This window comes from Lactuca serriola, chromosome 5 (assembly GCF_051521515.1).
Source record: "Lactuca serriola cultivar US96UC23 chromosome 5, Lser_US96UC23_V15, whole genome shotgun sequence".
Taxonomy (NCBI): Eukaryota; Viridiplantae; Streptophyta; class Magnoliopsida; order Asterales; family Asteraceae; genus Lactuca; species Lactuca serriola.
In genome coordinates, this window is record NC_136412.1 from 224,318,326 (window position 1) to 224,341,085 (window position 22,760).

A 22,760-nucleotide genomic window follows, 5' to 3' on the forward strand; every position below is an offset into this window, starting at 1 on the left:
CAGTGTTAAAAGCATACGGAATATGAAACATTTCAAATGAAATAATAAGTTTGGGTACAAGATTTCCTTGTACTTTTTCTTGTATTCCCCCCCCCCCCCCTGAAAACATGAAAAACACGGAAAAAGGTGTAGGGGTATGTACTCACCAGTCGAGAAATGTGTCGGATAGGATGCTAAGTGTCAGTTCGGGGCTTGAATACACGCGAGGTTCCTATTTAATATGAAGAGATACATAATTGTATCTAATTGGACTTTGAACTACTAATTAGATAAGAATATACACTCCGAGGTGCAAAACACTTCATTTCAAGTGTTAGGAGTGATCCGGGTAGCATTTAAGGGTGTGTAGGGCCTAAATATGGAGTTTTCTCTTCAAGAGTAACTCTTTGAGGAGTTTACGGCCCATTGACCATATCCCCATGATTTTACGGCTGTAAACTCATGGGTGGTGTGTTCTTGGATGTTAAACGGTCTTAAAATGCATAAGGGAAGGTTCTAGGGTTGAATCAAAGGCTTAGGAAGTGATCGGGACTTGAATTGACCTTAGAAAGGAGTTTACGGTTTATGAAGGTGTTCTTGGTGAGTTTACTACCATAAACTAATGATTTTACGGCCATAAAATCATGTTTTTCCATGATTCATGTGTTTTGGTGGTTGAAGGTTAAGCATACAAAGTTCTAGACCCAAATCTAAGCCATACAAGGTGTTAGGGGCACTTTTACACCCTTAAATGGTATTTATGGTCCATGGAGGAGGGTTTACGGTCCAAGAAGGTTCTTGGGCCGTAAACTCATGTTTACTCCTCAAATGGTAATATTTTGGTGCTCTAAGTCCATTCATGCAAGCCCCTAAGTCATATCTAAGCACTAGAAGTGATTTGGAAAGGTTTTAGGGCTCCAAAACCCCATTTATAGGTGTTCACGGTTTGGGGATGTTCTTGGACCGTAAACACAAGTTTTTGATGCATTTGGATGGTTTAAACACGAATTTGCATGATAAACAAGCTTAGTAACAAGCTAGGATAGATTACTTACCAATTTAAGGAGCTTGAAGAGGCGTTTTTGGATCAAACTCGAGTTTTAGAGAGAGAGTAGAGAGAGAAAGTTATGAGGTGGTGGTAAAAAGCTAAATTGAAGTTCACTCATCCTTTATATAAGGCTTGAGTTTGAGACCCGGTGGAAATCTACCCAATACTGACGTTAAACGAGGCTTATGGTCGTACCCGATTTAGTTGTCGTAACCCGACGTGGTCGAAACTAAAAATTTTCCAAATAAATATTTGGGGCGTTTTAATGTGATTCAAATGGGTTTGGACACTCACTAGATCGTAATAAAAGTCTCAATTTAATTAACTTAACCCAAAAGTTAACGGAAAAATTGGAATACAAACGGTTTTATTAATGGGAACGGGTTACAGTGACTGAATAAATTACGGGTTGTCACATGTTTGGTCTTGGAGTGCTGAATAGGATTGTGAGAAATCGCTATGGCACTTTCAGAGTCACAATAGATTGGTATCTGCAGCATTATGTAGCCGTAGTCTAGTAGTTGTGTTTTCATCCATAAGACTTGAGAACAACAGCTGGCTGCGACGATATATTTAGCTTCTACGGTAGACAAAGAAACACAATTTTGTTTCCTTGAGGACCAACTGACGAGTCTTCCACCCAGAAATTGACATCCACCTGAGGTGCTTTTGCGATCAAGTTTGCATCCGGCATGATCCGCATCTGTAAATGCTTGAAGACTGAAATCATTTCCTGCGGAGTACCATAATCCAAGAGTTTTGCTTCCCTTTAAGTGTTGTAGGATTGGTTTGGCTGTGGTCATATGAGACACTTTGGGGTCAGCCTGGTACCTTGCGCATACACCAGTTGCAAAGACTATATCTGGTCGGCTTGCAGTGAGGTACATCAATGAACCAATAATACATCTATAAGATTTGTGATCAACAGATTCACCCGAGGGATCAACAGAAATCTTATAACCAAAGGCCATGGGGACCTTAGCCGAAGAACAATTGTCCATTGAATATTTCTTCAACAGTTCTGAGGTGTACTTTTCTTGATGAATGAATATCCCTTGAGGGACTTGTTTCACTTGAAGTCCTAGAAAGAAGTTAATCTCTCTATTCATGCTCATTTGGAGCTTGTTGGTCATGAGCTTAGCAAATTCATCCACCATCTTTTAGTCAGTTGAGCCAAAAATAATATCATCCACATATATTTGTATAAGCATTAGATGATCAGCATTTTCTTTTCGAAATAACGTGGGATCAATCACTCCTCGTTTGTAACCGGAAGAGACAAGAAATTCAGATAGAGTCTCATACCATGCTCTAGGGGCTTGTTTTAGATTGTAGACTGCTTTTTAAAGCTTGTAGCAGTGGTCTGGGAATTCAATGCTTTTGAAACCTGGAGGTTGCTGAAGATAAACCTCTTCTTTTAATTCACCGTTGACAAAAGCACTTTTGACATCCATTTGATGAACCTTGATGTTTTTGTGTGCTGCGAATGCTAAGAAGATATGGATAGCTTCCATTCATGCTACCAGAGCATACGTTTCATCATAGTCAATGCCTTCAAGTTGACTATATCCCTTGGCAACTAGTCTTGCCTTGTTTCTGACAACCGCACCAGATTCATCTAACTTATTCTTGTATGCCCATCTAGTGCCAATAATGGTGTGGCCTTCCTTTTGAATTCTTCTAGTTCTTCTTGCATTGTAGAAATCCATTTTGGTTCAAGTAATGCTTCTTTGATCGATCGAGGTTCAACTGAGGACAAGAACGTTGCATAGTGACAGTGATCGGATAAGTCCTTGGATGATCGAGTCTGTATTCCTGCGGATGGGTTGCCTATGATTTGTCCTGGTGGGTGGTCTCTCGTCCATACGTGTAGACAAGTTTGAAGATGATTAGTAGCTGCAGTGGAGGGAATGTCTACAATATCAGAAAGCTCTGCGGTTGGAGAAGTTAATTCTCCCTGGACTTGAGAAGATCCGGCTGAAGTGTCTTGAATTGGGAAGGCGGGATTAGATTTATCTTGGGCAGATGGCGAAGGTTCCCCCTGGAGTGTAGAAGGGAGTTCGCCTTGAACCTACGAAGGTTCCCCTTGGATTGCAGATGGGAGTGAGATAACCCTTGAGTCTATTCTTGTGTCAATGTGTTCTATGTTTTCATCATCCAAATCCGAAGAAACGTTTGATGGTTGAAATTCTTTGTGGATTGGAACTTCTTCTTCTGGTACTGCAACCTCGATGGTTGTAGAATGGTCCGGAGTTGAGTTTCCCCCCTTAACCGGTGAGGTGGAAGTATTTAGCGATACTTATTCGGACGTTGTTGGACCAGATACATCTGCATGTTGTTGCTGAGCTTCTAGAGACACGAGAACTTCGGATAACTTGGCTGTATCAGCATGATCAAAGAGTTCATCATAGTTTATTTCAACAAGATTTAATGGACCCGAAGAGGCAGGAATATCACTTTCTAGAATTTTTGTGGTTTCAGTTGATGGAGCGGAGTTGCGAATGTGATAGTCATCAAACATCACATCAAAGCTTTCAATTATCATCCTTGTGCGTCTAATGTGAACTTGATAAGCTACTTTGTTAGCGGAGTAGCCAAGGAAGATTCCTTCATCAGACTTCGGTGCGAATTTATTGAGGTGATCTCTGTTGTTGATTACGAAGCATCTACATCCAAAGATATGAAAGAATCGAACATTTGGCTTGCGGTTGTTAGGACCTTCATATGGTGTTTTGTTGAGACGTTTGCACATAATGCTTCTATTTTGTACAAAACCGGTTGTGGCTACTGCTTCGGCCCAGAAGTAGAGAGGAAGGTTTGCAAAATTGAGCATAGATCTAGCAGCTTCTACTAGAGTGCAGTTCCTTCGTTCTACTACCCCATTTTTTTGTGGTGTGTAAGGAGCTGAGAAGTTGTGTGTAATTCCTTTGGAAACCAAGAAACTATTTAGAAGATGGTTAGTAAAATCGGTTCCATTATCACTTCTAATACGTCTGACTGGTAACTTGATCTGAAGTTCGATTTCCTTGATGAAATTGATTAACACCTGCGGTGTTTCTGACTTGAGTTGAAGAAAGAAGACCCATGTGAAACGATTGAAGTCATCCACAATAACCAGTATGTATTTTTTGTGATGAAGACTGGCTACGGTAGATGGGCCACATATATCAATGTGTAAAAGTTCCAATGGTTCAGAGATTGAGGAATCAATCACTGTGGGATGACTTGCCTTGAATTTCTTTCCACACTCACATGCAGGACAGAGAGTATCATTGTTGAACTTGAGGATTGGAAGACCTCTAACTAGTTCTCCTGATATGTGTATTTTTATATATATTTTTATACATTATATCTTAATATTTTAGCCTTTATTATTCTCTTCACTAAAAAATACTTACAATGCTTTGAATTATGATTTGCAGTTATTAGTTGTCAATAGAGCGCAAAAGAAAAGACTGGAGCGGAATTAGGGCTTAGAAGCTAAAAGAAAGAAAAATGTTGGAAGAGGCAATTACATCCAGCGTAATCGCTAGTACGCTTAGCGTAATGGCCAAAGACGACTAATGCCCATAGTAGTATATGGTTACGCCCAACGTAACGGATTACATCCGGATAAACTCTTCGCGACAAAATTCTAAGTACGCCCAGCGTAATCCGACTTACGCCCAGCGTATGTAAGTCGGTTCCAAGGGTTATAAAAAGCGATTATCAACTAACCAGAGGAGGGGATTCGAATTCTAACCTAATTTAGTCGATAATTAACTTCTGTTAATCCGTTTTGAGGGTCTAGAAGGAGGCCAGAAGGTCGTTAAGATAATGGGAGCGGAGATTTGAAGGATTGGAGAGCGGATACATGTCGGTAATCATATGGGTTGTTAACGTGGCCATGTTTAGCATTCCATTGTGATACTATTATGTGTTTAGTTTCTGATTTAGGTGTAAAAACCTTTTACTTTTTGTTTATGATTGAATGAAACCTTGATTATTGAACTAATTACTATATTGAATTGTTTGTTTATGTTTAATTTATCTTGTCAAGCTTGTTAAAAGATCCTTATGTGTTAATGATAATTATTTGCTGTTAATTGTCAAGTAAATTAAGTTGTATGAACATCTACTTGATTACTTGTGTCTTATGACTTTGAAGACCATCAAGATTATAAGTCTAGAAATAGCGAATGCGAAACTAGTATTAACTTGGGAATAAATAAGTTAACGTGTGAGCCTTGTTTGATGACCATCAACAAGAGGTCAATTGAACGACCAATTTGATTAACTATTATTACAAGTCTTGCTTGATACGAACTGAACACTAGGAAACATGTTAGTCTAATCAACTGATCACTGTTTGAATTGACTTGTTTACTAAAGGATTAGTTATAGTGAACGCGAATCTAATCATTTTAGGAATCGGTGAACATGAATAAATGAATTTGTGTATGCAATTGTCTATGATTTTAAGGTGTAATTTATCTAAACCAAAGTACCTGAAGAAATTTGCTTTCCTGTTAGTTTATCGAGATTTGTTAATTAATTGTTCGTTTGAGATTCAATAACCATTTCTTTATTCCTTTCGTGTGTCCTATAACCTATAATCAAATATTTTATATTAATTCACCACCATTCCCTGTGATCAACACCCGACTTACCCAAGCTATATTGTAATCTGACTAGGTACACTGCCTATAAGTGCATAGTTAGTCTAAGTTTGTTAGGTTATAAATATTAAAATTAATGGGTACTTCCGTGCACATCATTTCCGGTGACCAAGTTGTTGATGTATCTGATGTTAAGATGAGCGAGCTTGCGGTGCCATAGCCAGCTGACTTCGGATACGGCTTTGGATAGAAAGCATAACTGCGACTTGCCTATGATCAGAGATACATTCAAAGGGTACATAGTACCTTCGGATCTGGACTTGATCAGACAAGTGCTCCTATCGCTTGTCATTACATAGCAAAACTGGTCATCAAATTCAACACGATGGCCTGCTTTACATTGTTGACCAACACTAATGAGATTGTGTTTAAGGCCTTCTACATAAGCAACCTTTTGAATAGAGAAGTTTCCCGTAGTGAGAACACCGTAACCTCAGATTATCCCATTAGCATTGTTCCCAAAAGTGACATTTCAACCGTTGCAAATTGGCCTGAAATCTCGAAGGTATTCTAACCTTCCCATCATGTGCAAGGAGCAGGCACTATCGATTAACCATTCTTCATCTTGTTCCTCCTTGCACAAGGCCTGAAAATTACACGGTTAGTTTAGGCCTCCAAACTAGTTTGGAGCCTGGGGCAATAGATGCTTTTCTGATTTATGCATGAAAAGAGGTTGCAGGGACTGGTTTCGTGTCAACTTTTAATCCTCGTCCTGGGTGTTTGTGAGTTTTTGGAGCGTAGTGCCTTTTTGAAAAGTTACGAGGTTTCTGAAAAGTATCAATTTTGACATGAGAAAACTTTTTCTGACAACTACATTGACATTGACATGCTGAAATTTTGTCTTTTGTTTTGGCACTCTGTTTGGTCAGCGGTCGGAAAGGTATAGTTGATTTGTCACTGGTCCGAGGTTGGTAAGATTTGACACGTGAACTGTTGGAATTAGAAAAAGTTTGTCTCGAAGAAGATGTTGCACGTGTAGACACCTTGGACCTTTTCTTGGGGTTTGGTAAAATGTCTTTCCATTTGTTGAAATTTTGATGTGAATTAAAAAGTGTTGGAGTGGGTAAGATACCCTTCCATTTTGGGTCATCTGAGCAGTAGATTTGAAAACCATTGTTTTGAAAAGACCTTTCTTTCTTTTGGGTTTTGTTAGGCGAGTTAGGAATGGATGTTGAAACTGCACATTCCTTTTTGCATGGTTTTGATGGGAGAGCTTTTCGGAAAATAGTGAGCAAAAACAAACTTTTCTGGACTCTTAGATTTTGGAAATTTGGTATGTCTTTTGTTTTTAGAAAAGATTTGTCGATTTGTGCCTCGAGAACGAATATCCTCTTTGAAAGCCTTTTTTGCTAAAGTTTTTGGAGATCCGCGGTCATTAGTGTTCAACTGCGGTTTCCTAGAAGCCTTTGAAAAATTTTGACACCTAGGGATTGACTCATCCGAACTTGAAAATTCAGGGTTTTGAGAGCATTAACCTACTTCAAAGTTTTCTATGGGTAGATCATGGTGAATTGGTTGAATAGTCACAGAACCTTTGATTGTGGATTCTGGTAAGGAAGACTTAGCTACCGTAGCATAAGTCTGGGTTATGAATGGAATGGAATTTTTCTGAGGATCATGACTGCAGTGAGAGACACTGCAGTCTGAGGACAAGGGTGGAAAGTCCTGTGAGACTTCGGGACTTTCCATGACAATTTCTTCATCAACAACAGATGAGGTCTGAGAATTTGGATTGATTGTGCCACAGAAAAGAGGTTGATCACATGTGTAATCCGAAGCCTCAGGCACGATTTCCTCAATGACAAAATTATTACTTAGATTATGAAGTCTACCGAAGTGTGTTCTGATATCTTCGGGAAAAGTCTTGTCATTGAATGGAAAAAGAAATTCTCGGCCCGGAGGGACATAAAGTCGATCTTTGTTAAACCGGGTTGAGGAATCCTCTGCGGTAGGATATCCATTGGACCAACCCTAATTGTATGTATTGTCCACAGTTCCATTATTAACTAAGTTTTCAATAGCTTCACTTTCATTAAACAATTTTTCTATTAAAAGATTTAAACGTACAATCTCACTCTGAGCTAAATCTCTTTGGTTCAAGTCTATTTCTAGTTGTGTTTCACTCAACATTCTTGCATCTTTTTCTAACTCTAAATCTCTTTCTAACATAGCCATTTTGAGTCTTTTGTTGTCCTATCGTCCTCTTACATGAAACATCTCTTGGGACGCTATGTTCTTCTCAGCTAAGGCTTTGTTGTAGTCTAAAAGGATAACAGCACATGTGTCATTAAGATTGTCTATGAAAGGTTGACAGTCATGCATGTTATAGTTTGAAGTTTGGATCATGAGTTTTACATGTTCGACGATGCTTAGAGTTCCATCCTTTGCCATGTAGCAGTAGTTCCTTCCCAACTTTGCAGACTCATCATCATCAGTAGTTGCTAGCATGCAGATCTTGCCTTTCCCTTTGATGTTGCTGATGTTTTCTTCTTCATCTCCGGATGACCAAACTTGATGGTATCTTTTGACATGAGCCACATATGCCCTAGCCTTTTCCTTTTCCTCCAGTTCTTGAGCCATTCTAAGGTAGAATGCTTTGTCTTTCACTACGTTAGGTTTGCAATCCTTTGCAAAATGATTCTCTTTGTTGCACTTGTGGCATATTACAACATCACTCTTGTCTTCTGAAGGGTTACCGAAGTCAGAGGTTTGAATGGACTGCGGTGCCTCCGTTGGTTGAGTGTTTTGAGATTGCGGTTGTGGGTGTGACTTTTTAGGATAATGAGAGTGATTGTTTTGTGAATTGAAGTTGTGATTGAAAGGAGGTTTGTTGAATTGTTGATTTTTACGAAAGGAGTGAGGTGGTAGTCGGTTGAATTGTTTACTAACTAGAGCAATAGCCTTCTGAAATTATTCTTCATCATCATACTCTGAGTCAGCTTCGTATGACTGTGGTGTAGTATCATATGAGGGAGAGTAAGATTGGTTGTGAGGAGCTTGTGCTACGCGAGCAAGTGGCCCTCCGAAGTCAGCACAGTCTTTGAGTACAATGGATTCTTGTGCTTGCAATTCTCCATACAACTTATAAAGAGACATGGAATGAATTTTTGTGTCTCCTTGAACTATCATCTTAGTAGTAGTCCAATGTCTTCCTAACCCGTTGAGAAATTAAAGGTTTGTTTCATGGTTACTGTGGATGGTGCCAGCATTTGATAACTTAGTAACTATCAGATTGAACCTTTTGAAGGAGTCCTCTAAACCTTCACCAGCATGAGCTTTGAAGTTGTTGAATTCATTGAGAGCAGTTGTGAGCTTCTTATCTTGAGCTTGTTCTGAGCCTTCATACAAGTTCTTAATAACGTCCCAGATCTCTTTTGCTGATTTACAGTTTATGGTAATGTCGAAGTTGTCAGGAGCAACTCCACAAGAGATTTCATAAAAAGTAACAACATCATTTTCCATTTTATCGAGATCATCCTTGGTGGGACAGTTCAAGACTGGTTGTCCTCCTCCTAGTCTGGTTGTGGCGCCATCAGTTTGAACAGGTGTAAGAACAGGGACATGTGGTCCTTCTTAAACAGATCGCCATACATCTCTACCAAGTCTCCTTAAGTATCTTTCCATTCTTTGAGACCAGTGATGGTATTCATTTGCAACCAATATTGGAGCTCGATTTGAGCCACCAACACTGTTTGAAACATTTAGAGAAAGTGCTTGTGCCATTTTATTTTAAGAAATGAGCTTAAGTGGTATAGAAGGCCCTTTGAAAAATCAGAGTTCCGTTTTTCAAAAAGCAACCACTATGGCTCTAATACCAATTGTTGAGAGAAAAACTTGAGACACACTTGAACAAAAATTAGAACAAGTATAGTTGCGGAATTAGTTAATCTCAAAGGATCTAAAAGCTCAACAATAATAAGTTAATATGTTAGATAATTAGATAGTTAGTTGCGGAAATGTAAGGAAACATAAATGGCAGCAGGTGATATATCAAGTAAACACATAACTTGATTCATAACATGGAATGCATTCAAACCAAGTTAGTGAGTGAGATCAACCTTAGTGATAAAGTCACGAATGACTTGTCCTGAAGAGAAGTATTAATCGGTTGTGTTCGAGAGGATTTTAGAGAATAAGAAAGATATGATATGCGTAAGGATCACTTTGGAGATAATTCAGATATGGAGATGAGTAAGGAGAGATCTGTATTGAATGATAAAGTGTGAGCTCTATTTATAGAGGCTCAAGAAATACAAGTGATTCACTCTCTAAGAGTAGCCATGCAAGGCATACTGGACAATAGAGAGTATTACATAAAGATAGATAAAAATAAACTAAGTACAGAAAGAAGACTACGGTTGTGTAGAAGACTTCGGATGTAGCTGCTAATGGAGGCTTGACTGCGGACGCTTGTAGGCTGCGGTAGGTAAAATTAAGAGGGTCACTTCATGTATCAACACCCATGAACCCGTATAACTTGACTATGAGACAATTTCAAGAAAATTTGGCATGTGGTGTGAATCATACAAACATGACCTTGGACTTCATGATGCACCAAATGAATATTCACCATCCCAATTCTCATCCAACATATCCATATATCACAAGTTAGGAAGAGCTTTGGCAGGAAATGCAAGGTGGAGCCGGCGGGAGTGGAGCCGTGGGAGAAGATGAAAAATAATTATCCTTTTCTTTGTTTGTGCTTGAAGTGTTTAAGATATTTTTATTTTTGTTTGTTTTATTTTGTTTGGTTGTTTCATTTGGTTGTTTTAAAACTTATAGTAAATAGGGGTAAAGTAGGAACTTGTAATTTAATGTTTGTTTTCCTTTTATTATGTAGTTTTTGTGTTTGATCTTTGCAGAAGTCAGGTTGAGAATAGAATGAGTATTCAAAGCGTGAGAGAAACAAGTGAGGGGTCGAGTTGTTAACGAGAAATTTGACGATTTTGAGAGAAATTCTTGAGTTCAGTGATTATGATTGCTAAAGGGAGTCATGTTACAGAAGAAATAAAGAGGCGTATTGCTTTAATACTCTCTTTGACCAAGAAATCGGCACTGAAGCACAAAAGAATAAAAATCACGATCTAAAACTTAAACACACCATGGTCAAAACCAAACACGACGTGTTTCCCATTACAACTTGGCGTGTTCGTTTCTCAGTCTACTTTTTCGAGTCATCGATTTGATCCTATTCAAGTCTGGCATTATCCACATTTCTAAAGTCCATTTCTACGCATTCCAAGAAGCTATTTCCACTTGTGTTATGAGCTGCCAACCACACGAGACGTATGACATCCAAGGCATGGATGGGCTGCTCCCATGCCAAAGTCAAATGAAGAAGGAGCTAAAAAGAAGAATTATCAACCTCGCCACTACTATCCTAGCAGATTCCGTTCCTTTTTTCCTCTTTTTACTTGTTATTTTATATTACATAACATGCAACGAGGACATTGCATAAAATAAGTGTGGGGTAGAGGGTTGGTTAGATTAGTTACATTAGAATCCTAGGTATAATTTTTAAAAATTTTCATAAAAAAATTGCTAGGATAATTCAGAAAATTATGGTAAAGCAATTAGGATTCCATGCTACTATTTTGTTTGATGATTCTTTGAGGACCTAAATGTTTATTTTAGTCGATATACGTTATAGTGCATTTGTGGCCTCCTTTATTCTAGTGAAATCATGGAACAAAAACATAACCCTGTTTAGTTTGAGGGACGTAACATGTTTAGCATTATGTACTTGAAAAGTATCCAGGAAAGCTTAAGTAGTCATTGCACACTAAGACTAATGCCTTTGATCAATAAAGGTTGAAGTTAAAACCCCTTGCGTAAGAATATGTTTTTCTATGTAACATCCCGACTCCTAGGTATAAATATTTATATAGTTTTCATGATTTTGACTGAGCAACTCGACGGGTTGGAGGCCCCAACTCGTCGAGTAGAGAAGGGTTTTGGTCGCGTGGGTTTTGCGACCAACCTGAAGAGTTGGCGCTGTGAGAGGAAACCCTAATATTCCAAGTTTGTGTCCTATTTAAAGGACCTTAAACCCTCATTTTAGCCACCCTTGTCACCTTAGAGCTCTGTGAGAAGCCCTAGACTAGTTCCACTCGTTGTGAGAGAGAGAGAGAGAGGGAAAGAAAGAAGAGAGAGAAAGAGAGAGAGAGAGACCAAATTGAGTTTTCTTGTTCATCTTTAGAAGGTGATTTGGAGAGCATTGTGGATCAGATCGAGGAGGGGCTGTGGATCCAGTGTTCTTCAGTGTTTAGCTTCTGTGTGGAGCTAAAAACTAAAAAGCTGCTATCTTGATCATTTCTTTGTGAGATCTTAGTTTAGGGAGTTTGTAGGGTTTTCTCTCATCCATCTTTTGTTATTGAGTCACTTAAGCATATCATGAGGTTGAAACCTTAGACCTAGACTGTAGGAGGTCTTGTGAGCCCAAAGATCCGAGCTTTATTGAGCTAGAGGCAAGCTTTTGTGCATCCAACCTAAAATGGATCTCGTTTTGGCATTTCAAGCCCTGAGTGCCATACATGGATCTAGAGTTTGGGGTTGTAACTCTGCCTTAAAATGTCTGAATGAGACAACTCGGCGAGTTGGCTAGGGTTTTCCCCGATGAGTCTAGACATGTGTAACTCGGCGAGTTTATGAGACAACTCGACGAGTTAAGTTGGATTTTTGTGACATTGCTGAAGAAACGAGGGAACTCGTCGAGTCACATAGATGCACTCGATGAGTTGGGTCAACATGGGCTGTTGACTCGAGTTTTGACTTCGGTTGACTTTAGGGTTTGGTCAAGACAGGGATTATGGAGACCACAGAGGGGTAAAATGGTCTTTTTACCCATCCCAAGAGATTAGAGAGAGAAAATAGCTTGATTTATTTAAAGTTGTGATTTAAGTGTTAATTAGAGATAATTATCGTATGTATTAGGCGGAGGCTAGCTCGGCGATTCGTGTACGCGGTTTATTTGCTTGCTTACGAGGTGAATCTTCTCACTATACTTACCTTGAGTGGTAACTTTGTGTGACCGAAGGGTCATATGTTCTTGTATTGAGTATTGTGATATCATGCATTATTTCTTTGTGATTTATGTTGTGTATTATGCTGAGCTTTAATGAGTTAGGACCGGAGGGTCCACCCGAGCAGTAGGACCGGAGGGTCCACCCGAGTTGTAGGACCAGAAGGTTCCACTGAGACACATCGACCAGAGGGTCTTATTTGAGAGATATCCATGAGAGGCTAATGAGTTATGTGTGGTATTTTAGGGAACTCACTAAGCTTTGTGATTACCGTGTTATGTGATATGTGTTTCAGGTACTTCTCAGGGTCGCGGGAAGGCGCCGACTTGATTGTACACACGAGATGGAGTTATGTTTTTAAGGATCCTGGATTTTATTCAAACAATTATGAATATGTGTATCTGATAATTTGAAATTTTGGGGATTTTGTGAAACGTGTTGATGAGATTTATGTGGTTTTAAAAATGAAAATTTTGTTTGAAAATTTACAGCGTTACATTCTAGGTTTTTTAGAATTGAGTGAAAAAGGTGTGTTTGAAAAAAAAAAAGAGTGCTGAAATGTTTGAAAGAATCTACAAGTATGAATATATGAAGAAAAGCTACAAAGTATCAAAGATTCAATGAAAAAGTTGTATTTTTATTTTATTGGTAATGTTCTTTTCTAGGTTATTATTACATATGTATGCTTAGGGGTTTAACCAAATATACCTTGAGGTTAAGAAATTTTTCTGCGAATGGATTCGGAGGGATGCATAAAATGGGCGTTGTTCAGAAAAAGTGGACGAGTGTTTATGAAGATTGTGAGTATTTAGGGTTAGGGGGTCCATAGGAAAAATTAGACACAAATGCATGCGTTGCAGTCTTGGCATAATTGTTGGGTTCAATTGGGATTGTCTTATGTGGTATTAGTATGATAAAATTCAGTTTTTCTTGGCGGCAAGCAAAAGTCAAGTGTGGGGTATTTTGATATGGGCATATTTAATCATATAATGCATGCATTATCTTAATACTTTCTGTTGTTTTTGTCTCAAATATTGAACAAAAGATACTTAATTATTTTAAAATTTCATTTTCAGCAATAAATACATGTTCGGAAGGAAAAGGAAGCAAAATTGGTGATTGGAAGCTCGGAATTTCAATTTTGAAGAAAGAATATGAAAATGCAGAAGAACACAGTGTATTACCCTCACCAACACGACGTGTTTACTTGGAGAATCGTGATAAAATAGTGTCTTGCCATACATGTGTTTTTAATAATCAGCACGGCGTGTTGAGTCCAAAAACACGACTTGTTGCGCCTATTTTCAGAATCTATTTAAGGATCATTTCTATTCAAAACCCTAATGAATGCTTGGAGTTTTCATCAAATTTTGAAGGCCAGAGACATCCCTAGGAGTTGTGGATTTCAGAATTCGATTAGAAGCTTTGAATTGAAGAGATCTAAGGATAAAATCATTAGTAACTTACTTAATTCCTTTGTTTGCATTATGTTTGCATTGATGAATTTTGTTTTTATGATTGTTTCTGCTAAAGTCATGGGCTAAACATCCTACTTTCTTTTAGTGTAGAGAATCTTATGATTATGGTTTGATTTAGTGGCTTTGGATTATATTGATTTGATTATTTATCATGTTAGGCTTGTTAAAAGAACATTATGTGTTAATGACAATTATTTTCTGTTGATTAATGAGTTATTAAGATTGCATGAACATCTTTCTTGATTGCTAAACTCTTATGATTTTGTGAAAACAAGATTATAAGCTTAGTGTTGTGAACATAACCTAGGGTTAACTAGAAAATAAGTAAGTTAATGTGTGAGCTATATATGATGACCAACCATATATAAGTTAATTGAACCAACTAATTTAATTAACTAATATTACAATTCTTGCTTGATTCGAACTATCACTAGTAAAATCTTTAATTTAATCACTCGATCACTGATTGAATTGATTTGTTTGCTAAAGGATTAGTAATAGTGAACATGAACCTAATCACATTAGAAATCGGTAATTAATGATATGTTAATCCATTGCACTTGCCACGAAATCAACCATAGGAATGAGTGAATTGAAACTAAACGGAATTCTCTCTAATATTATTGAATCTAGTTGTCTTTTGTTCTTCTTTCTAGTCGTTAATTGTTCTTGCTAAGTGTTTAAGTAATTGCTTAAGTTTCTAGTCTTGTAAAACTAGAGAAAAAAACCCTGCTTTAATTCACTGTTTAAATTAGATAATATTAGTAGTAATTTTTATTATTTACCGGTACCTGTGTTCGATAACCTACTTACCTTCACTAAACTGCTAAATCGATAGGTACACTGCCTACCGTGTGTTTATTTTTGTTTAAGATAGTCAGGATTAAAACTAGTACATTCTACACGTATCAATAGTCCTTAGCATAATTCCAAATCCTTGCCACATTTATGGCACCCAGAAGTAGATCGATAAGGACCCGCATGAACCTTGTCGCATTTGCCACAAATGCGGCCCCTTTGACTCCCAGATCTCGCAACAGCGGCCTTAAACTGCTTCGCTGCAGGCTGAGACTGCACCGGAGCCTGCCCTCACTCCCTCGTCTGGAGCTCCAACTTAATATCACACCGCCTAGTGGCATCCTGTAACTCCATAAGTGTACCATGGCGCTGAGTAGACACAAACTAGCGGATGTTCGTCTTGAGCATGCTCAAGTATTGGGTCATATAAGCTTGCTTAGAAGCCGCAAACTTAGGGAAAAATAGTGTTCTCTCAGTGAACATCTTGGTGATCTCAGTCACCGACTTAGTCCCCTGCCGCAGGTCCAAATACTCTTATACCAGTTTCTCCCTCTCAACCAATGGGATATATCTCGAGCAGAACATCTCAGAGAACTGCTCCCATGATACAACAGCTCTCTTCTTCGAATTGTATGAACTAGTAACCAGTCTCCACCAATCCTTCACTCCAGACCGAAAAGGTTCAGAGCACACTTGACCGCTTGTCAGCTGGGTTGGAGCAAGTAAAGAAACATCCCTCAACATCAGAAAGCCACCTCATGGAAATGATCAGATCTTGGACTCCATCAAACACCGGGGGCTTCGTATTGTCGAAGTCCTGGTACAAGAAAGCTCCCCCCCCCCCCCCGCCAATCCCCGCAGCAGCAATGGCTACGGTAGTTGTAGCAGCAACAACCTCTGAAATTACAGCGTATCAGTCATCAAATAAATCCATCATGGCGGTCTTGATAGACCCAAACAACTCCAACGTATACCCTCGGACAATAGAAACAACCTCAACATGAATCATCTCCCTAACCTGGTCCACATTCAGCCCTATCCTATCATGGCCACTCGCTCCTGCTCCTGATCCGGATCCCCTCGTGAACACTAGACTAAAATAAACCAGAAACTATCCAATAAAGAGCAATTCATACCATAGGATCTATTCCAAATAACGAAACCCTAGGGGTCGTGACTTCCCTGCTACGCATATGGGTCTTGTGCTTCCAATAGTACGTTCCCATACTACCATCCGCACCTACCTATATTTGTCTCAGAAGATCATCACAACAACCCTAACGGTACACACTAGAATATGCATACCTACTACTCTCACTTCCTATAGAAAGGCTAGACATTCCTCACCTGGACGGCTGCTTACATATAACCCCTCCATGGGACTTCCAAAAAAAGTGTATGTGAGCACTACATACTCCCTAAGTTATCCTAGGATCCACATCTCAACCTACCATCAATTTCCAAACGACCCCTATTGGTGCCAGTTAACTACTGCATGAATACAATCACATGCAACATAACTTAAATAATATTAGATTAAAAGATTCAACCCTACAATGGTTGGACTCGGATAAGAGTTGTGCGGTAGGACCAAATCGTTTACCCTAAAACTATTTAAACCATGACACATGTGACTTAATGTATTTAACTAATAGTTAGCTCACAGTCGAAAGAGCCATACAACAATCAGCAAGCAAACTTTATGGGAAATAAGGCATAATGTATGAGGCAATTCTATCATGCAGTTCCTAAAGATCCCTATCCTACAACTAGCATGTTTTTCTAACATAACATAGCATCAAATAATAGTATGCGTAACTTGAGGTATACTTTCTCGCTTCAGCAGATCGTACTCATCGCATCCTTCCTTGTTTACTTTTGAAAACAATTTTTGAAAATCATTTTAATAACTTTTGTAGTTCCCTAGTTTGAGTTTGGATTCACACGAATGCTCATCCTATTCTCTCAAACCAAGGATCTGATACCAAATGTAACACTCCAAAAATCACAATAAATTTAAAATTTTAAAACCAACCATGAATCAGTATTGTTTACAAAAAGAGCCACTGTTTCAAAAGCATTATTTCAAATCAGAGTTTTTCCAAAATCCAAAGTCATAAAAAATGTAAGATATGTACGATCACGGCTTCACCTTCCCACGATCCTCAGAAGTACCTAGAACCACAAACTAAAACTGTAAGCCAAAGCTTAGTGAGTTCCCCCAAAGTACCAGCACACCACAACAAACAAGCATACAATATGAACAAAAGCCTGACTGGACCGCCTCGCAGGGCCTACAGCCTATCTGGACCATTCTACGAGCCTTCGGCATGACAAGACCATCTTGGAGGGCCTACAGCCTATCTTGACCGCTCTACGGGCCGCCAGCCTGACTGGATCGCCTTGTAGGGCCAACATCCTATCTCGTCGTCCCTGGGTGTCTTGGCCTACAACACAAAGCAAGACCGCCTCAACCCAACCCAACATGTCAACATATGCAATAAACAAACATAAACACAGAGCCAACAAATACAGATAATCATACGGATCTAGTGAACAGCTACAACTATCATATCATTATTCTTACCAGGATAAATTATCTAGTGGGTCGGCCTTGGTGCCTTCGACCCACAGGTACAGTGAGGAAACTCACCTCACTGTCTGAATACAGTCTGAATAACTCCCAGCTCCGACAACCGGCTCAACCCAAATCATAAATGACCAAAACATTTCCCATTCTAAATTACTACCATTTTCCCAAAATACCCTTGGTCAAAACTGGTCAAAATCAACAAGTCCATCGAGTCAACCCAGCCGAGTCAACTCAGGGCTCTTACGTGGGCATACTCTGGAGGTATGTAAGGCGTACTTGGGCTTTTATCGGAGTCGGTATTTTGACCACATATGCACGACGTACGCTAGGGTATGCACAGCGTAGGCACAAAATTTCCTTTCCTCAATAAGAGCTTAATACATTAAGCTCTCATGTCTAAATTTCAGATCCAAGGCCAAAATACCACTATGAGTCATAAAGTTTGCAACTTTATGACTCTGCATGCCCATTTAGTGCTTAATACACAAAATCCCAACTTCTTAACACCTTAAGACCTTCTAGAGCATGCATGGGGAAAAACTAAGCATCAATACCTCATTTTTATGACTCAAGACCCCTCATTAGGTCTGAAAGGATTACTTATTCTATTAATAGCATGCCATTCTCAAGAATCACCATTTTTTGGATCAAAAATCCCCCAAATGAAGAAATGGTTAGATCTACAAGATAAGACGATCAAGTTATGAGCTTTTTACCTCCTGGAAGTGCTAGCAAGGAGAGAATCTCATATCCAAGTTGCTTCCAAGCACCAAAGTCCTTGTACCAACTTATTCTTCTTCAAGAATACCACCAAAGCACATAAATGAGCTCAAAATACACTCTTCTCACTTAGGGTTTGCTAGAGGGATGTTTTCTTATATGGAGGCTGATAAGGGAATGAGAAATAAGGTGATAATGATGCTTATATATGGACCAAACCCTAAAAATTTGGTTTTGAGGTTTCTTTACATATGCCCTATGTACGCAGTGTACTTTCAGCGTACTAAGGTCCGCCCTAGTACGCTCAACATACACAACGTACACCGAACGTACTAGACCTTTGGCCAAAATCACCAAAATGCCACTATAGGCCATTCTTGCAAACTTTCTCAAGCCCAAGGGTCAAAATGCAATATTCTTTCATAAATAGGCTTAAGATTGAAAATACCTCAACATCGGGATGTTACACCTGCCCAAAGCGACTGGCCCCACCCAACATACAAACATGCCCCGCCTAGCATACAAACGGGCCCCGCCAAGCCCACAATGCAAGAGTTACAAAAACAGCTAGCATCCTATATAGTATACTGAGAAGAATAACCTCGCATCGTAGTCAACGAAAATCATCTTGCATAGTTAAGAAGTGGGTACTACACTATTGGATTAGCTGTCTAAGACCATAACTATAATTGGTATATACTTGATTTGATTGTAGCATGGTCCTTTTGGGTTGCCTTCACCATAGCAACTGGATAGGATGAGTTTTGGAGAAAGTGGTTAATAAATGGTTTATTAATATATTATAAGAATAATATATTAATTAGAAATCATATTATTTAATTAGTATTGATCAGAAATTAATTCGAAATTAATTTAGTGATCAAAGGAACGGATTAAAAGAACGAGGACTGATTATGTAAATCAGAGATAGTTGCAGTTTGGATTGATGGACTCTATTGAAAGGGTGGGCGAAAATCTATGGCAAGCCCCCATAGAGTTTTCGTCCAAGGCCTATCATATGGGGGTCCATAGACTGCTTAGGGCCTAAGCAAGGAAATTAGGGTTTCTAGCTGAAAACCCTAGCAGCCTCAACTATAAAAGGAACCCCAACCTCTAGAAATCGGCCTACCTGCTTTCCAAGAGAAACCCTAGCCGATTTCTACCTCATTCTCCCTCATTCTTTGATTGTGGTGTTTATGACTCCATTAGAGGTGCAATGCTTGGGGCACTAGGCTTTTGAAGGTCAAGGAAATGAAGAAGGATTACTTGTTATTAAAAGATAACAAGAAAGGTAAGATCTAAACCCTATTAGTGTCGATTTTATATCTTAGAATTAGGGTTATTGATTTGGAAGTCTTGTTTGCATATATATAACTTGAGAAAAAACTAGATCCAAAGAAATTAGGGTTTCATGTGCACATAGGAACGTTGTAATGCTCAAAACCCATCAGTGGTATCAGAGGCTTAGGGTGTTTTTCTGTTATATTTGATGCAATTGTGATTTGCCTAAAGCTGGAACAAAATCATTTTTTCTCGCTGTCTGTTGAACTCAACGAGTTCAAAGATGAACTTAACGACTTGAGTGAACTCGACGAGTCCAAGCCCTTACTTGACGAGTTAACTCGTCTGACAGCAGATTTCTCGAATTTTTTTATCTATTTTCAATTAGGATAATTACCATAACTTGTTTTTATCATAATAAATTGATGTTATTAAATGGTAATCTAATTTCCTTACCCAAATAGATAGATTAGGTCAAATTTTAAGATAATGGAAAATTATTTGATTAATTAATTATTTAAAATTTCATTTAAATAATTTTGAAAAGTTTTAAATTGCACCCTCTAATTTTGGAATTTAAAATTCAATTAAAAGTTTAATTTTGAAATATTAAATTCTAAAACCCTGGTATTTTAAAAGTTTAAAATACAACCCTTATACTATTATAATATTAAAAGATTAATACTTATATATATATATATATATATATATATATATATATATATATATATATATATATATATATATATATATATATAAGATGAGTCAGTCTTACCGTTAGTAGGCCTAATTCATGAAGTCGATCTATAAGGGGGTATAAGGAAAGTGCCTATAATATGGCGGTTGAATGGGTGTCCACTCTCACCCACCACTTCCTTGATTGGTGGAGTGTCGTTAGCCGAACGGGTAGGATAAGACATTAATTCTCTCATTAATAAGTATAATGATAAACATAAAGTAACTAAATGTTTTTATAAATTCTCAATCTTAGTTACTTTAGGAAAAATGTAAAAATGATGCTAGTCCATGAAATTGCACTTTGCACATTGCCAAGTCGTTAGTGGAGCGTGTATGGTTAACCGACACACTAACTTGGACTAACAAGGGTGGCAAAAGGTAGCTCGAGAATTATCATAAATCAATGGAGCGTGTGTGGTTAACCGGAAGATTGATCAGGTGGTAAATGACATCGAGACTGCCAAGCTAATTTGTATGGTTATTCACACCTTGTTTGTGATCCTCGGTATCCCAGTTGCAAACTTGAAGGGCATAATCGAGATTAAACATGTCGTTGAAAAGTTCAATGAATCTCAAAAGAATCTAGGAATTTCATTTCATTTAAAACCTAATTCTTTATTTCGTTTTTCGTGGTGGAATTGGCAAATCGTCATTTGCCTATCTTCAAATAGTTTACAATTGGATTACGGTATCCCTCTTCCAAATTGTGAATTATTGTGTTGGGTCCTAGCCTTAATATTTCATTTAGGTGTCATATTAAGAGTTTCCTTATCTAATCAAAACTTTGTTCCTCTTCTTTTGCAAATGACTACCTCAAACAACGCTTCCAGTTCCTCTAACAATAACTCCTTCTAACTCTTGAACATTTGTGCGAGGGTTACATTCGATGGATCAAATTTCAATGATTGGATCTGGAACATCTGAATGGACTTGCATTACGAGGACAAAGAATATGTCCTCGACAATTCGTTAAAAGCGGTTGATGAGTCCAAAGCTACTCCCGAAGAAATAGTTGAGTATGAGGCTCACCACAAGGATGTCACTAAGGTATCATGTATTATAGTAGCCACCATGACTCCTGAGCTGTAGCAGTTCTACGACTGGCCCTACGAGATGTGCAAGGACTTGATGGAAAAGTACCATCAAAGAGAGCGTCAAGAGAGGTACTAGATAGTCACCTCGTTTATCACCACCAAAATGGGGGATGGAGAGTCCATCACGACCCACTTGCAAAGAATGCAAAGATATGTGGATCGTCTATTGAAGTTAAATGTGAACTTCGACGAAGAGTTGGCCATTCACATAGTCCTACACTCCTTACCTCCTTGCTATGAGCAGTTCAAGATCACTTATCATATGAGCAATGAGGAAGTCACATTGAGCAAGCTTCAAGGCATGTTAAGAACTGTTGAAAGTTGATTGAAAGGGAAAAGTGTCGAATCCACTCCTACTCCTGCTGCTGCCCCAGTCTTGGCTATTGGACATGGAAAAGGGAAAAAGAGGAAAGCTCCCTCAAAGAACTGGAAGGGAAAGTCCCATGATGGATTTTCTTCAAGTAGATCCAAGGCAAAAACCGGTTCTGCCACTCCCTCCTCCAATCCTAAAGAAGCAACGTGCTTCTACTGCCATGATAAAGGGCATTGGAAGAGAAGTTTCTTGAAATACTTGCAGGACATCAAGGATGGGAAGATAAAGCCCTCCTTCGCAGGTATTTATACTATTTTATCTAATAACTCATCACATGCTAGTTCTTGGGTCCTTGATATTGAATGTGGTTTTCAGATTTATTCTTATTTGCAGGGGCTAAAAAGAAGTACGGATGTGGAGCATAGGAAGATGAACTTGGTTATGGGCAATAGGATGTCGTCTCCAGTTACCAAGATCAAAGGTTACTCTTTAGTGCTTAATAGTGGGTTAGGGTTAGATTTGAATGAATATTGCTACTCGTCATAGATGACGAGGAATATTATTTTTTTAATGGTATTCACATACAAGGTTTTATATTTTCACTTAATAATTAAATTGGTTCTATTAATACTTATTATAATGGTTTATTTTATTTTGAAGCATTGCCTTGTAATGGTGTACATGAAACTGTGATGGTTGTACATAATTTAGGAAATAACGTGTTGCATATCGATTCATCTAATGGTATAGACAAGGCATGCTTGTGGCATTGTTGTATTGGACTTGTCAATAAGAAGCGCGTAGCCCAACTCCAAAAGGATGCAGTGTTGGAGTCATTTGACCTAAAGTCAGATGACACGTACGAATCTTGTTTGCTTGGAAAGATGACTGATGTGCACAAAAGTACCTACTAATTTTAATATTTATAACCTAACAAACTTAGACTAACTATGCACTTATAGATAGTGTACCTAGTCAAATTACAGTATAGCTTAGGTAAGTCGGGTGTCGATAACAGGGAACGGTGGTGAATTAATT